The sequence below is a fragment of the Chlorocebus sabaeus genome, chromosome 16 (genome assembly GCF_047675955.1).
Source record: "Chlorocebus sabaeus isolate Y175 chromosome 16, mChlSab1.0.hap1, whole genome shotgun sequence".
Lineage (NCBI taxonomy): Eukaryota > Metazoa > Chordata > Mammalia > Primates > Cercopithecidae > Chlorocebus > Chlorocebus sabaeus.
This window is the reverse complement of record NC_132919.1, coordinates 77187218-77203334: the sequence shown is the minus strand read 5'-3', so window position 1 is coordinate 77203334 and position 16117 is coordinate 77187218. Positions and strand designations below refer to the sequence as shown.

Sequence of the window (16117 nt, the reverse complement as noted above, 5' to 3'; positions counted from 1 at the left end):
TGGCATTCGTCCCTGATAATTGGTGACCATATCCCATTGCTGGGGATCCCTGGGCCTGGGAAAGAAAAATGGCCCCCAGGGACGAGGAGGCACAAGGGCAGGGGTCCTGTTAAGGGTCACCTGGGCTGAACCGCCCCCAAGATAGCCTTGAGGTGGGGAGGGGCAGCGGGCTTGGGACTGCCCTTGAAGGGACCAGGGCAGCACTGGGTTCTGGGATCTCCCGTGTGTACCCCACCTCTTCTGTGCCCCTGCCCTGAGGGGTTGGCTCTGAAGGCCGCAGGGTGCTGACCGCCTAAGCCCACCCGGCCATGGCTCTCCCCGCTCCGCCGCCCTCCCTGGCCGCGTGACCGCCTGAGCCCCCTCCCATGCCGCGCGCTACGCGGTCCGCCCGAGCTGCCACCACCACCGCCGCCGCCGCAGCCGCTGCCGCCGCCGCCGCGTGCTCCTGCTGCCGCCTCTCTCCAGCCGAGCGAGCCAGAGGAACGAGAGAGAGAGAGAGAGAGAGAGAAGGAGGGCGGAGAGAGGAGGGAGGGGAGAGAGAGAGAGAGAGAGAGAGAGAGAGAGAGAGAGAGAGAGAGAGAGAGAGAGAGGAGGCGGCGAGGGAAGAGCGAGCGCGGGGCTGCTCCGAAGCCAGCAGAACCTCCTCGGACAGCGGCCCCAGCCGGGCCCCAGCAGCTCGCGTGGTCGGAGGAGAAGCAGCTGCCACCGCTGCCGCGCGAGCCCGGCCTCGCGCGCCCCTTGCCGCCGGCTCGCCGGTGCCTGTGCGGCCCCGGGACGCCGCTGCCCGCTCGGCGGCCGGGATGCAGCCGGGGCATGGCCGCCGGCCCCCAGTCACCTGCCGCGGGGAGCGCTGAGCCCGTGAGTAGCCCGGCCCTCGTCGCCCGCCTCGCCCTGCGGCGGTCATTCCCATCGGGTTGAGCTGGGGGAGGGGGGCATGGCCGGAGAGGGGCGCATGGGACCCCGCAGTGGGAGGCGGGCTGCGGAGCGCGGCCCGGGCTGACCCGAGGGCGCGTGGGGTGGTGTGGCGCCCTCGGGGTCAGGGGTCCCTGCGCGGGGTCGGGGTCCCTGGGTCCCTCCAGGGTTGGGGTCCGTACGCTCTGTCCGGCCGTGGGCCAGAGGGGAGATTTTGTGAATGGGAAGGCCCGGGGGTCGGGCTCCATGGAGACGCCGGGGAGTCCCGCGCGCTGCGTGGCGGTGGCAGTGGCGGTGGCGGTGGTGGTGGCGGTGGCGGCGGCGGCGGCGGCACAATGCCCGGCGCGGGGAACTCCCCGGCGGGGGGAGGCAGAGGCGCGCGGAGATCCCGGCCCCGCGGGGCGCGTCCAGGGAGGCAGCCGGAGCCCGCGCGGGTGAGAGAGGGGCTGGCGACCCGGCGGTGGTGCAACGTGCGTCTGTCGCGGCACCCAGGCCCGGAGAGAGCCCTGCCGGGGTCCTCTGAAAGGAGGATCGCTGAGAGGTTGATGACCCAAAGGAGTTATGGGGAGGAAGGGGCTGCCACAGCTCCCCAAATAGGAGCGGGGCCCGCAGCACCGCGGTGTGCGCAGGGGCTGAGCGGCGAGGGGCGAGCGGCGCGCAGGGCCCTACAGGGGGCGGGCTGGGGGCGCTCCGGGCCGAGTCCCCAAGCGCGTTAGGGAGGTTCGAGCGGGAGCAGAGGCTGCCTCTCCTAAGCCTTGGCTGCCCCCAGGGGCTAGAGCAGCGCGGCCGGGCTGGGGAAGCCGGGCACGCCCCTGGCCCAAACTTTCTGCCCCGGTGGCCCCGGGCGGTGGGGGGCTCGCCCCAGGCGTCTGGGGCTCGCACCCTCGGGAAGGTGGTCTCCTGTGGCGTCTCGGGGTGGCGCGAGGCCGGTGGTCATTTTGATGCTGCGGGTCTCAGCCTCCCTTCCCCGAACGCGGAGCCTCCCCTGGCGCGCAGCCCTGCAGTGTTGGTGCGGGGACCGAGACGCGGCGCCCAGCGTGGAGGGGCATTGGGAACCTGTCGGGTCCCCAAGCGGCCCTGGGATCCCTGGTCTCACGTGGGGTGGGGTGGGATGTTCCCGGAGTCCACTGGTGGGGGCGGGGGCCCAGCGAGGTGGGGAGAAACTCCTGGATGACAGAGCTGCCTCCCCGTCCCCTTTGCGTTCCAGCTTTGGCGAGGGAGCTGATTTATTTAATGATCACTTTTAAAAAGGACTCCAGTGGAGCCGCTAGTCCCGACGCGCGAGACACCCCGCGGTGGAGGCTAAGGACAGAAACCCAAGGGATCCATCCGTGGGTTTAGGTCCCCCTTCCTGCCCCAGCGAGGTGAAGTCGCTTCTCGGGCGCTCCTGGTCGCTAATTTCCTGCTGAAAACGCAGGCTGGACTCGGGGACACTTCGGGTACGCACCCGGGCGCCCCGGGCACTTAGCGTGGAGCAGGTAGGAGGCTAATGGAGTAGGGTCGCCCGTAATGAGGTCTTTCAGCCGGAAGCTTGCTTCGGTTTTACTGGTCTGCAAAAAATAATGAAAAAAAAGTATAAACATTGCGGCAGAACCTGCTCATTAAGTGTCCATCGCGGATTCGGGGCGGATGTCTTAATTAGGCTGCGTTGTTCACGGGGATATTACACTAATTAAAACCAGACCCTCCAGGTGAGCGAAGATTGTGAAGGGAGAGAGGGAGAAAAGTTGTCGAGAAGGCGCTCCCTGATGAAAGCCGAGTATGGGCCTCTTTGGGGGGCGCCCCAGGTCACTGAGCGCCAGCAGCATGGCGGGGCGGAGGAGGAGAGCCTTCTTAGAACCATCCCGGCTTGCCTTCCTTCTCCGCCTCCTGTGGGCGAGGAGCTCCCTTTGGCCGAGGACCGAGGCTGGCCCCCCCGCCCCTCCCCCAGGACTGGAGGCCTTCCTGCGTGGGCGCCTCGCTCACCGCACACTCCTGGAAGCAACGCTTAACCCCTCATTTCCTGGCTGACAGCTTCTGGGAGGGCAAGGCTGTCCCCAGGAGGGCGACAGAGTGGGTGACGTGGGAACCCCTGAAGGGGTTAAGGAGCAGAAGCACGGTTGAAGGGACGCACCCAAGCTGAGATAGCCTGGGCCTGGCGAGTTGGCTGCGTGCGTGCGGCAGGGGTTGCCACTGGTGCTGGGCTGTTCGTTGCGTGGCTGGGGTTTTCGGGTGTGAGTTGTCCATTTCTAGCAGCTATCTACTCCCCTCCCCCCAAAGGAAAGAGGGAACCTGGATGATTGCTTTGATCCACCTTCCTCAGGTGCCTGGGGCCTAGAGAGACCCGTGCCCACCCCGGGGACCTCGGGTCGCCTCGGGTTGCCAGGAGGAGCCAGGAGTCCAGGGAAGTCCCTAGGCTCCGCCCCTTACTCGGATGGGCCTTTGCTGCAAACACTCCTCACCCAGTGACCTCGGTCTGGAGCCACAGCGGGGCTGGGAGTGTTGACTGCCCTTTGGCAGGGACTAGAGGCCGAGCTGGAGGGAAGGTGGCGGCATGGGCGGCCCCTGCCTCAGTGGCTCAGCAGGCACTTAGCGGGCGCCAGCACCAAGGACAGGGCTGAGGCCTCCACAACTTGCCCTCCTCGTCCTCCCTCCTCTACATAGTCCCAGGGCCGCTGGAGGCGCTGCGGGCACCGGCCCTCAGGCTGCTGAGGACATGGGGAGGGCTCCCGAGGCTCATTCAAGAGCCAGAAAAGCCCAGGGCCTGCGAAGAGGTAATTACAGCAAGGAGGCCTCCTGGGTACCATTCCAGAGTGGGCCTTCTGTCCTGTGCCTGTCACTTACTCAACTTGGAGCGTGGCTGATGGCGCATGGCTGAAATGGAAAGATTATCAGGCTCTTTGGTGTCTGGGGATGAACTAAGCACGGTAGTGGCCAGAGAAAATGCCATCTTCCCTGGCTGGTTCAGCCCTGCTGCCTCTCCCCTGCAGCCTTCTTTGACACCTCTCTCCCAGCCACATTCAGCCCTGGCCTAAGGCGCCTTCACACTAATGTGTGGCAGTTGGAGGTGCCTTGCTGCTGAGGGCGGGGGCCCTGCTTGGTTTATCTGCCCCCTCCCCCGTATATGCAGATGGTGGTCTGACCCATGGTGCCTGTGTGATTGGGAAGGAAGGAATGCCTAAGTCATGCTCCTCTCCTACTCAGAAGTGCCAGAGTGGTGGTGGTGGTGGGGACGAAGTAAAGAGAGGAAAACATGTCAGTGGGCCAGAGCCACAGTGCTGAATGCGAAACTGCAACATTATTTTTCAGCCCTTGCAGGGTGGGGCTTCCCTCCTCCAGCCCAGCCCAGCCCAGAGCCTGCAAGGTTTGGTTGGTTGTCTCCCTGTGTTTATTTATTTCCACACTCCTGCTTGATACTCTGTTATAAAGACAAATGGAACCTGACACGCGGCTGACATTTGGTGAGGAATTTTTTATTTTTAAACAAGTGAAGGGGGAAAAGCCATCTTGAAACTTTCTCCCTCTTCAACAGAGACCCGTTCCTCGGGAACCTACCATCCCCTAAATCCCTGCCTGCCACTGGCCCCTGCTCCTGGCACAAGGCACCGGCTTCATAAACACATCCCGTTTGCACCTCCACCCTTGGATAAGCTGCAGCATCTCTCCACGCTCTTTCATAAAGCAGCACGGCATTTTCACAGGCTCATGAAACATTCAGACAGCCTCAACATCTTACTTTCTGCTGGCTCTCTGAAGTAGGCTGCTGTCTGAGCCATCCCTGTCCTCTATAACATCCTGGGTCTATCTCCCTCTCTCCCTGTCCGTCTGTCTCTTCCTCTCCCCCCACTCTTTTTTTCTCCTGTGCTTTCTGAGTGGTACAGATGCTTACTGTGTGATTTCCTCCTTGCATAACTTGTGAGGGTTGAGGATGGCTCTTGGTTAATGGTTGCGTGGTGAGCATGCAAGGAGCATTGCATACATACATACGCTGTGCATACACAGCGGGGCCTGTTCTGGGTTGAGGACTCATAGACAGACGAGTCACCTCCCTTCAACAAATACCACGTGACACAGACTGATTTGGTGTATAAAATATAGACATTTTTAAGTGCAATGCACTTAGTAAATTAGTTTGCTATCACAGTTTCTCCAACACATAAACTGACACCAAAACATGCCTTAAAGGGAGACTGGAATAATAAAGAGTATAAAGTCTGTTACTTTATTTGTAGCTTGGGGCAAGCTCACAGTCTATCAGTTGCATTTTGAAAAGTGTGGTCAGGTTCTAGGTGGAAGGAGCCGTTCTGGATGCATTTTGCTTGGGTGCCACGTGAGTCACCCTCTTGGCCTGGGAAAGGACCATCCATCATCTTTAATTTAGGGGCTTAGGGATGTGCTCCACTGTGTGATAGGACTCGTACGGAAATTACAAGTGCTAAGTGGACAAGCATGTTTTCTCCCAAAGCAAAGGCCAACTCTCGGGTGCAGGGAGCTTGGTGTCATCAGGCCTCTGATCCTGGCCCTTACCTGTAAGACACATGGGGGCCTTGACTGTTCTGGCCAGGCGTCCTTCTGGTTTCTTCCTGGTCTCTAGACAGACCAGCAGCTAGAGATGGTCTCCTTGCCCCTCCTCTCTCTCCTCACTACTGCTGCCCCTGCCAACTCTCTGCACTCGAAACATTGACAAGACAATGGTACTGAAGGCTCTGCAGTCAGGGGAAAGGGGGCAGAAGAACAAGGGATGGGGTGGTCTCCTCTATGGGGAGTGTTCCCCTTGTGGGTAGAGTAAGCTGCAGCTTGGGGAGGTTTTTTAGAAGTGAAAATCAGTCTTCCCTTGGATCCATCTCCACTCCTTCCGTGTAGGTCGGGGCCAGGTCCTGCGGGTTCTACCTGAGAGGTGGGTTGTAACTTGCTGGTGTCAACTTGAGTTGGGGGTCCTCAGCCTCCGTGGTTTCCTCTTAGGACCAAGAGCCAAGCACTTGGTATTGCAAGTTTTCTTTTAAGGTTTAATTATTTGTGCTCAGAACATATTCCCAGCAGAAAAAAGAAAGAGGGAGAATATATATATTTTTAGAAGGAGTTTACTTGCTTGTTGCTTTGGTTAGCGGCTGTGCTGAGAGCTTTCTCCCAAGATTCCAGAAGAACAGAGGCCTAGGCGGAGCAACTGCACTGTACCTGGCCATCTCCCTCCTGGACCCACCACTGGCCGTCAGCTCCGTATGCACAGGTCTCTGCTTGGCTGGCTGCTCCATACTTGGGAAGGTGAGCCCACCCTTCCTTGAGCGCTGGGCTGTGAGTGGAAACCAGCTGGTGAGGAAGGTGGCCGGGTATGTCTGTTTTAGCCCTTTTAGAAAATAATCCCATTTGCAGGCGAGGAAACTGCCCGAGCATAGAAAGCTGCCATCAGCCAGCCCCTGAACAGTTTCAAGTCCTTGTTTGGGGGCCCGGTTGAGATCATAACATGTATCTTTTGTACTAGAGAGGAGGATCCTGTGTGCCTTTATATCTCCAAGGCCTCTTGTCTTGCTTCAAAAATTCTCCCTCCATCAAAACAAACAAACAAAAGTAACCCGGACCTCCAGATCAGATTCTCTTCTGCAGGGCCACCAATACTGTAGTGGAGGCAGCATCCAAGCAAACCAAGGGCACTTTCAGAGTTCTGCCCGTGAGCAGCCCGAACACCACGGACTGCAGTCCTTCTCACCCACGTCTCCTCGTCTATGACACCAGATGAGACCCAGGGATGAAGATGGCAGGAACGGTGGCCCCCAGAGTCCAGGTGCTTCTCCTGCCCTTGCTCTCATCCTGCAGTTCGCATCCTTGGACACCAAGCAAATGCCCATTCCTGGGTCGGGCTCATGTCTCCGAATCGTTTGCTTTTAGGCAATGGTCATGAGAACATGGAGGAGCAGGCTGTCCTCAGCAATGAGATTTTTAATGGAAAAATGGGAACCTCCTTTGGAACTAAAGGACATAGGGTTTCCTTGTATTAGGAAGGTCCACAATTTGGAGAAAGATTTAAAGCAAATACCCTGGTGCCTTTAGAAATCATTTCTCACTAAACTTTCATAGCTCCAAACTCTTACTCAATGAAAATTAGAGGTTTCTCTCCTGGATTACATAAAAAACAACTTCTATTTTTTCTGGAACTTTTGAGGGCTGGGGGCTGGCTGAAGCTCCAGTGTCTGTTCCTAAGAGCTTCTGGGCACCTTGGAATCAAGCACCTGATGGTGACCTCTTCTTCCCCACCCCAGCCCACCCCACTCCACTTTTGAAAAAGCAATGGCGAGAAGGGCTTTTTAGCTGTTTGTTTTCAGCAACGAGGTATGAGGATAACTTTCTTTTTTTTTTTTTTTTTTTTTTGAGACGGAGTCTGGCTCTGTCACCCAGGCTGGAGTGCAGTGGCCGGATCTCTGCTCACCGCAAGCTCCGCCTCCCGGGTTTACGCCATTCTCCTGCCTCAGCCTCCGGAGTAGCTGGGACTACAGGCGCCCGCCACCTCGCCTGGCTAGTTTTTTGTACTTTTTGAGTAGAGACGGGGTTTCACCGTGTTAGCCAGGATGGTCTCGATCTCCTGACCTCGTGATCCGCCCGTCTCGGCCTCCCAAAGTGCTGGGATTACAGGCTTGAGCCACCGCACCCGGCTGAGGATAACTTTCTAATGCATCACATGGGAGAGCCACACACACCAGTATGTCCCGACGTTACCTGTAACCTTGAGATCCGCGTAAAAAAAGGAAACCCAGAATATGCTTTAAACTGGGTCCGTGCATAGGCTCCCGATGGGCTCTGCAAAGCCTACTGACCTGCTCTTGACACCTGCCCTTCACCCTGGAGGTGTGGCTGAGTCTTCACCCGGTTAGTTTCCGTATTCATGGGAGGTTCTGAGGTTGTACATCTTGGCCACTCCCCACTCCCATCAGCTCATTCTTATAAGACTCACCCTTTGCCCCCAGGGCACACACAGTTGCATGCACATTGAAATGGAAGCGACTTCTGAGCAAGGCAGTATGTCAGTTACCTTTCATGAGACCTTAAAGCCCGTCAGGGCAGGCCACACAACCTGTGGGTGTGGTGAGTGGATTCAGCCTGCACCTGCTGGCTGGTGTGAGGGCTCTGGGCAGGGACAGCCTGAGGCCAGAGCTGACTTCTGATGGTGGCAGGGTTGCCTGCAGCAGACCGCTGGGGAGGGCGTGCACCCTTCCCAGCCTTGTCACCCAGGGCAGGCTCTGGAACCTCAGTTTAGCCAGCTGAGAAGCAGGGACTGCTGCGTGGATCAGGGGATCTATGTAAAGCCGCTGACGTGGTAAATGGGACCCTTCCCTGGGGCTATCTACGTGGTAAAGGGAAGAGCACGTTGCTAGGGTTAGGAAGGGTCAGGGTTAAGGAATGGATTCCGAACTGTTCCCTGTGGGTACAATTATGATGCTGCTTTAAAAGAGCTCCTGATAAACTTGCAGATGCAAGGATGGAAACAACCTTTAGCATGTCTCTATAGAGAGGGAGGGGTCTGAGGAGACCCCCCACTCCCTCAGGCCTGGAAGGGCTCCCTGGAGCAGCCCCCAGCAGCTCATGTCCTTAGGAACACCCTGAAGCCAGGCAGAAGGAAGTGAGGTCCTGTCTGTGGGGCTGTGGACTAGGTGGTTACCCTGGTCAGGTCATCCAGGGGGCAACAGGGCTCCTGTCTGTGCTGTGCTCCCGCAATGGGCCCACTGTGCTCTCCCCATGCCTCCACTGCCAGCGGGGTGTCAAGAGTACCACAAGGAGGCTGGGGCAGGGTGGCTCACACCTGTATTCCCAGCATTTTGGGAGGCCAAGGCAGGGAATCACCTGAGGTCAGGAGCTCAAGACCAGTCTGGTCAACATGGTGAAACCCTGTCTGTACTAAGAGTACAACAAATTAGTTGGGTATGATGGTGTACACCTATAATCCCAGCTACTCAGGAGGCTGAGGCAGGAGAATCACTTGAATCTGGGAGGTGGAGGTTGCAGTGAGCCAAGATCACACCACTGCACTCCAGTCTGGGCAACAGAGCAAGACTCTGCCCCCCTCAAAAAAAAAAAAAAAAAAAGAAACGAAAAGAAAAAAAAGAGTACCACAAAGAGAGAGGGGCACTGCAGCAGGTCCTCTTGCTTTTGCAAAGGGAATGGCATTGGATCATCAGGGACGAGGCTCCAAACCATGCCAGTTGAATTTCCCATGAGGGAGAGGAAAGGAAGGAGGATCATGGCCTCCCTCCCCCCGCCCTTCCCGGGCTCCTTTGAGCCTACAGTTTGCAGCCACATCGCTTACCGTGTAGGCTGAGGGATTCCAGCCCACCCCTGCCTTCCGTGTGGATATGTTTTTGGATCTCAGGTCTCAATGCATGAAAAACCGAAGCACAGCTTTGCAAAGCCCATTAGAAAAAAAACAGAGTGTGTGCTTTTATTCTTTCTGGAATATTGCCTATCATTGATGTGAGGCCATTAGGCACAGCTGGGGGCCCCACGGCAGGAACGGGTGAAGTGGAACCAGAGACCCGAGGGGCTTCTTCCACAGGCTCCTTGTAGACCTGGGACGGGGCATGTGGTTCACCGGTGTCCCTGGCTGCGTGCCCCCAGCTGCTGGGGAGGAGACCAACAGTGGTTGATTGTGTTCCTCTCAGGGGTGCTATCCAAGGGTACATTATTCAAGTATTTTGGAATCTTGGCAGAAAAGAGAAGAAATTTAAGGTGAGAATTACTGTTGTCAGTGGCGTAACATTATAATCAACACTCCCAGACAGCCAATGCTGTGTTGAGCTTTATCGTCCAGAGGTCTGTTTGATATCTTGACAGCTGGGAACCTTTAGCTGATGGCCAAAGGGTGGGAGGGAGAGCAGGTGGACGATGGCCTGTGTTTGATGGGGGAGCCTGTTACCCTTTTCCTCACTGTTAAAGCCTTGTGATGGTGTCTGGGACAACTTTACGGGATGATCAAAGGCCATCTTCCAGTGGGTACATTTTTCTTTCTCACCGGCAGATCTCATCCTAGGACAGTTGAGAACGATACACCTAGAATCTGCCTGCTTTTAACTCTAACAGCATCCTTGGGCCACGGAGAGGGGCTTTCTGCAGATCTGCCCTTTATGTTTGAAAATACATCTGCCTGTGTGTGTGCGTTGGCAGCGTTGCCATAACCAGCATTTACTTTCCTGACTTGCCCAGGCTGCAGCATGCAAGATGAGTGTTGCATGGGTACCTCCCCGCCTCTTAGACTTTTAAAATAGAGCCATCTCTCCAGAACAGACGGGCACAACTAAGACAGGTCACTGATAACAGTATCAGTATCTACATGCTAAAGACACAGCTCGCCCCATTTCCCACAGGGTTCTTTCCTTGCTACCAGTCACCCAGGAGATTGACTTTGGGAGAAGTAATTTCTCCCTGTTCCAGGTATGTTTTGCTCAAAACCTAAGAAGAAAACTCACAAGACCAGACTAGGAAAATTTCAGCCCCCAAGGATAATTTTTTAGAAAGTAATGAGCACTAGAAAATGAGGGCTATAAAGGAAGTCTTTAGGTAATAATTGTAACTATAATGTTCATCACTTTGAAGTGCATTAATATATACTAAAATTACAGAAAATATTAAGTCTGCTGCAGGGGAAGGGGGCGTGCTTTGGAGCTTGTGGCTAAACCTCCTGGACCAGCTCGGTTCTCCGGGCCATAGCTGGGGCTCTGTGGCCCCTGGCCCGTCCTTGCCCTCACAGAGACACCCGCCGTAAGAGAGGATCCTGTGCCTCTAGCTGGGGCCCAGTTGCAGACACCGTGAAGGCTGGATGGAGAAGCAGTATCCCCCGTGGCGGGCTCCTTCTGGGGCTGTGATGTTTTATAGCCTGGCAAGGGAATGCCAAGACTCCCTGAGGGCCTGGCTCACTTTATCAGGGTCCTGCTGCTTGAGAGCGGGAGCCTGGGAGGCGAGGTGTGTAGATTCCCCAGACGTGGCCCCTGGAGGCTGCAGTCGGGCTGAGGCATTCATTCCTCCACAGTGGCCCCGGGGTGGGGGAGCAGCCGGAGCATGGCTGTGGCGGCCGCATGCTTTCTTCTGCTGCCTGGCTCTCTCTGTTCCCCTCCTGACCCCTGAGCCTCTGCCTTTCCTGCGTTCCCCTTCCTCACTCCCCTCTTTCACCTTCAGAGCTAGCAGACTTCTCCAGGCTGCACGTAGGCGAGGGGCTGGCAATTGGAGGTCAAGCAGGCTGAGCTTGGAGCAGCGGGAGGAAAGATTTACGGTCCTCTCTGCCCAGCTTGATGGACAATTAAAGCCGTGCACGGTTGGAGGAGAGCAGTGTCGTGAAGAGTCAGGATGGTCAGAATAAATCAGTCACCTCCACTTAGACGGCTGAGCTAGACTGCTTCCCCTGGGGTGTGGATCTGAAGGTTCCGGAATGGGCTGTTCAAAGGTTTGGCATACTCTGAGCTCCATCAGAGTCAGAGCCTGAAGACCCTGGGGGTCTCCTCACAAATGGGGTGTGTGCTGTAGGGAATTGAGGGAAAATTCTGGATAATGTGTTTAGAGGGCATTTTGTCTCCAGGGTACCTGGCATCTGCAAGAGTCTCAAACCTGAATGTTTGGGAGTCAGGATAGTGGACCCCCACCTGCAAGCAGAGCGTGTGCATGCATGTGCTTGTGTATGCTTGTGTGCATGTATGTGTGCACAGGTGTGTGCATATTAGTGCACACATGTGCACATGTGTAGATTGTACATGCATGTGCCTGTGTGTAGAGTGTGCACATAGGCATGCATGTGCATCCTGTATGGTCCATGTGCGTGCATGTATGTGCACATGTACAAGTGTGTTTCTGCATTTGTATGTGTACCCACATGTACCTGTGTGCATGCATGAGCATATGTGTGCTGTACATGTGTGAGCACATGTGTGTGTCGTGTGTGGGTACTAGTGCTTGCCTCTTGGACATCGCAGGTTCCACTTGTGTCTTTAAGCACACACACCCTCTGCAAGGCTGCCGGGAGCTGGGCTTCTGAGCATCCGCCAAGCCCTGGGGCTGTCCTTCTTCATTTGTTCTGTGTTATTTCAGTACCTTGAAGACTCTGGCAATTTCCTCAAGGAAACTTTGTCTTTGTGGAAATGAGATGCCAGCACTCCTCGGCCCTCCCACTGGCTAATTGATGATATGATCCCGCGTGGGAGACTTGCCATTCCTGGAAATGCTCTTTATTTCGTGGGCCCCCCCGCCCCCTGCCCGCCATCGTCTGATTTCTACGAGCTCCTGCACGTGAGGTGCAGGGCTGGGCGTTTGCTGTGACTCAGCCCATGTGCCAGGCCTTTCATTAACTTGGATACTACAATTATGTGCGCCAAGAGACTGCGAGGGCCATTTAGGATTTTTCTCCCTTTAAGAAAATATTCCTTTTTCCCCAGCCAGGTAGTCCAGCCCTTTGCCTCTGCAGCTGTGGCCCAAGCCGTGTGCTGGCCCCAAGCGCTTCTCAGCTCTCCTGGCACCGACCTGCAACAAACTCTTGTTGGGGGGCTGGGGCTCTGCCATGGTTCTGTTGGAGGTGCGCAGCAGGTGGTCAAGGCAGCCTGCCCTTGGGAGCCACAGGATGCGGCCTGCTGTGGTGGCTTCACGGTCACGGTGTGAATAGCAGCATGCGTGCTTTTGTGCCTGTGTGAGCACACACACACCCCATCGGCACATGCGAGGATGACCTTTGGCACAGAACACCTGCTGCTGTGGCCTGCACAGAGAAGGGCTGACCCCAGGACAGCGGCTCCCATTCACCTCCATCAAGGCCAGCTGGACCCTTCACGGGGCCCTAGGAATTTCCGAGTGTGGGCCGTGGGGTCATGTCATGTGGGGATGGACACACGCACGCTGGCCAGCATATTTGTATGCTTGCAGGGGTAGCCTGACCCTCTTCCTCCACTTAGGAGATGCATGCGTGGAAACTTGCCTCTGTGGGTGTCTTGGGATGAATATTTGGGGTCCTGGGGGGGTCTGGATTGCAAAGTAACTGGGTACTGTAAGAGTTCCTCTAAATGTCGGGTCTCCTGGGGAGGGGGAGGCATGCAGCACTTCTGTGGGTGGGTGGAAGGTTGAGGAGGGGCCACCCTGGCTCAAGGTCACCCCACAGGGAGCAACCTGATCTGAGGACAGACCTGCCCGGGACTCTGGGACTGAGATGAGACACTTGCTTCCCCCTTCAAAGGTCGTGAGATTCTGGGGGCACAGGCCGCCTTCCATATGGTACCCACAAAGCTCATTAAAAGCACCATTCAGAGGCCTTATCTCCAAAAGGAAGGCAAGAGTCCAACCCACCTAAGCACCAAATAACAACTCAACAACTCAAAAACTTATTTTTTTAAAGTTCCTTGAGTTGCCATGGTTACTTGCACGGTCCTTGCGTCTCTGTTGCTCTACGTGGAGCTGCTTGGAGGAGGAATTAAAACCTCCAGGGTTCACCCCTTGGAAGGGCCTGTTTGTGCTCCTGTGTGGAGGAAAAGAGCTGGAGAAGGTAGGGATCTTCCAGGACCATGGGATGTGATTTTCCAACATTGCACTTCTGAGATACTGGAGACAGAATTTGTCTCCCACGCTAAAATAATTATAGCCAGGAGAACAGAGAATACATCATTCTAAGTTAAGGTCCTTAACAACGAGGAGGGTGTGTGTGCGTGTGCATGTGTGTGAGTGTGTGCGCATGTGCATGTGTGTGTACGTGTGTGCATGTGCACATGTATGTGTGTGCATGAGCGTGTGTGTGCATGTGTGTGCGCGCATGTGCATGTGTGTGTACGTGTGTGCACATGTATGTGTGTCCATGAGTGTGTGTGTGTGTGTGCATGTATGCGTGTGCATGGTCGTCTCTGCATTGCCACCAACTTCCTCCTGGAGTGCTCTTTTGTACTGGCCATGTGTGTAAAGGCAGTGGCAGCTGAGGCCCCTGCACCTGTTGGCCGGCCTCCAGCAGGCAGTGCTTCCTGCTCCTGTGGCTTGTGCCCAGGCAATGCTACTGGGGTGCAGATATTTGCAGGGGGATTTTGGGGAGAATTGCTAGTGAGGGATGGGAAAGAGGGTGGGTCAAGGAGGAATAAAGAAGCCAAGACTCCTTCCGACCAGGCTCCTCTCTGCTCTTCAGACAGTGGGGTTCCATCCTCCTACCTGCCATGGCTCCATGGGGAGTCCCAGGGCCCAGATGTGGCCCATGCGGCCCAAAAATTAGCTGCAAAGAGGAGAGTCCAAGCTGTGGGCCAGCTGTTTGCCCTAAATGCCCCCTGCCTAGGGTCTGATTGTTTCTCCCCCATGGGATGGACAGAGTGGCAAGTAATTTCCACTTTGGGGGCCCTGCGGCCCCAGTGACTTTTCGGGGTGTCTGCTCCCTGCTGGCCACAGGGAGAAGCTGTCCTCCCTCTCTCCTGGAAAGGCAGGAGCCAACCCCTGCCTACAGGGGGCACTTAGTAGGTGACTGTGGATGCAGAGGCTGAAATCAGGCGGTGCTTTCTAAGTGTCAGGCTGTAGTGACAGGTGAGGAGGGCCTTCCCAGACCCTTCTTATCCCAAGTGGTCTCAACCTTTCCCTCTGTTTCCCGCCTCACTAGGCCATCCCTTGCTCCTGTCAGGCGGGGTGAACTGCTCCCCAGCGCTGGTGCTGGGCCACAGGGCCACACACAGGACGATGGCAGAGGGCTCATTCTTGGCCAGGGCTCTTGTTTTCCCTCGTGCCCCCTCTTTCTGCCCCGGGTGTGGGTGGGCAGAAAGCCCTTCTACAAGTCTGCAGGAGGACTGCGTCTGTCTTGCCATCTTACCCGGCCAGCCCTCTCTCATTCCCAATGCAAACCGGAGTCCCTGGAGCGCAGCTGGGCTGGCAAGACCAGATTCCCCAATTTGAGGCCAGTCTTGCTTTTCCATGGCCGGGATATTTTAGCAGCAAGACAGGAGGTGATCTCAGGCTCCTGCATTGCCTTTTTGGCAAACTCATGAGCTCGCAGTGCGAGGACAGGTGCTTTCTCCAGGAAGCATTTGGGGGTGAACGTGTGCGGCAGCCAGGGGGGTCTCCCTCATGAAGTCCTTTCTTGCGTGTGGCCAGCAGGAGGGAGGCCGAGGCCAGGGGTGACCCCAGCATTTCTCTTGCAGAGTCCTAGGAGTGGCTTGGCTCATTAAGTAGATGGTGAAGGCCGATGGGAAGGTTTTGGATCCTTCTATCAACACAGGACATAGCGAAGCCATAGGTTATCACTGGGTTTATCTAAGGCGGTGAGCAAGTGGGACGTACTGACGTAGACAGGCACGCAGAGGACATGAGAAGCATCCACAAAACCTTCCTCTGGGCCTGAAGTCAGCACCTGCTTTCCATGGCACTTTCTGGGAGCTGTAATCAGCACTGAGAAGGAAGAGCAAAAATTCACAGATCCTGGTTGGCGTCTGCAGCTCCGTCTCCCGTGTTGGGCTGTAAGTGCTTTGCGGGCAGGGGCTGCAGCTGATCCACATCTCCCCAGAGCACCCAGTATGGCTCTCCGCTCATAGTCCATTCTCCGTCAACATTTGTTGAATTCTGACAGCTGGCTGGGGGACAGGGGTCTTTGTGGCTCATTAGCTCTGTGGCCTGGCTGGGCCCATGGTGGGTGGCCCTGGTGGGTTTCTGTGCCTTGGTTATTTCTGTCTCTAGAGGCTCCACTGAGAAGGGGTAGGAGGGTGTGCCGGAGGCCCTGGTCCACCCCTGGCTGGTGCTAGGCACACTCTTTCCCTGCTAATCAGAGAGCCCCAGGGCCTCGGGGCAGAGGGCTGTCAGAGGGACAAGGACCCCGGTGATCTGCAGGAAAGTCACTGTGGTTCTGGCCCAGAGAGGAAATGGGCCCTGGTTCTGCCCTGCAGGTTCAGTGGGGCTGTGCATCAGCCGCAGGAGCTTCCTCCCTTCCTTCCCTGGAAGTGAACCTTGGAGCTTGTGCAATTGTTTCCCAGAACCAGTCAGCTGCCAAATAGAGCAGACTGCCTCCGAAAGGGGGGTCTCAGATGTCTCTTTGAGCCACCCCTCTCTCCTGGGCTTGGAGTGAGGAGTAGATGAGAGGGAGGGAAAAGTACCAGGGAGGTTCTGGATTGCTCTAGAAGATGCCAGATAATTCTGGAAGATATCCTGAGACTCCTCCAGATGTGTGACCCTGGGGCCAGCTGCATCCTTCGGAGCGTAATGTACCCCGTCCACAGGGGAGTACACTCGTGATTATTGATGCTAATGGAAAACAGAAGTG

General features: G+C 56.3%; 1 protein-coding gene across 13 annotated transcripts in view; it reads left to right on the top strand.

Moving 5' to 3' along the window:
• Positions 1 to 532: 532 nt before the first annotated feature.
• Positions 533 to 16117, top strand: part of RBFOX3 (RNA binding fox-1 homolog 3) — a 523695-nt gene continuing 508110 nt past the window's right edge. For 4 of the 13 annotated variants that reach the window (XM_037993665.2, XM_037993659.2, XM_037993664.2 and 1 more), the window contains exon 1: positions 538 to 858. The gene's annotated coding sequence lies outside the window, so the exon portion shown is untranslated. Of the gene's footprint in view, positions 859 to 16117 lie in introns of all 13 variants that reach the window. The other 9 variants (XM_073005459.1, XM_073005456.1, XM_037993656.2 and 6 more) reach the window with 6 other exon arrangements.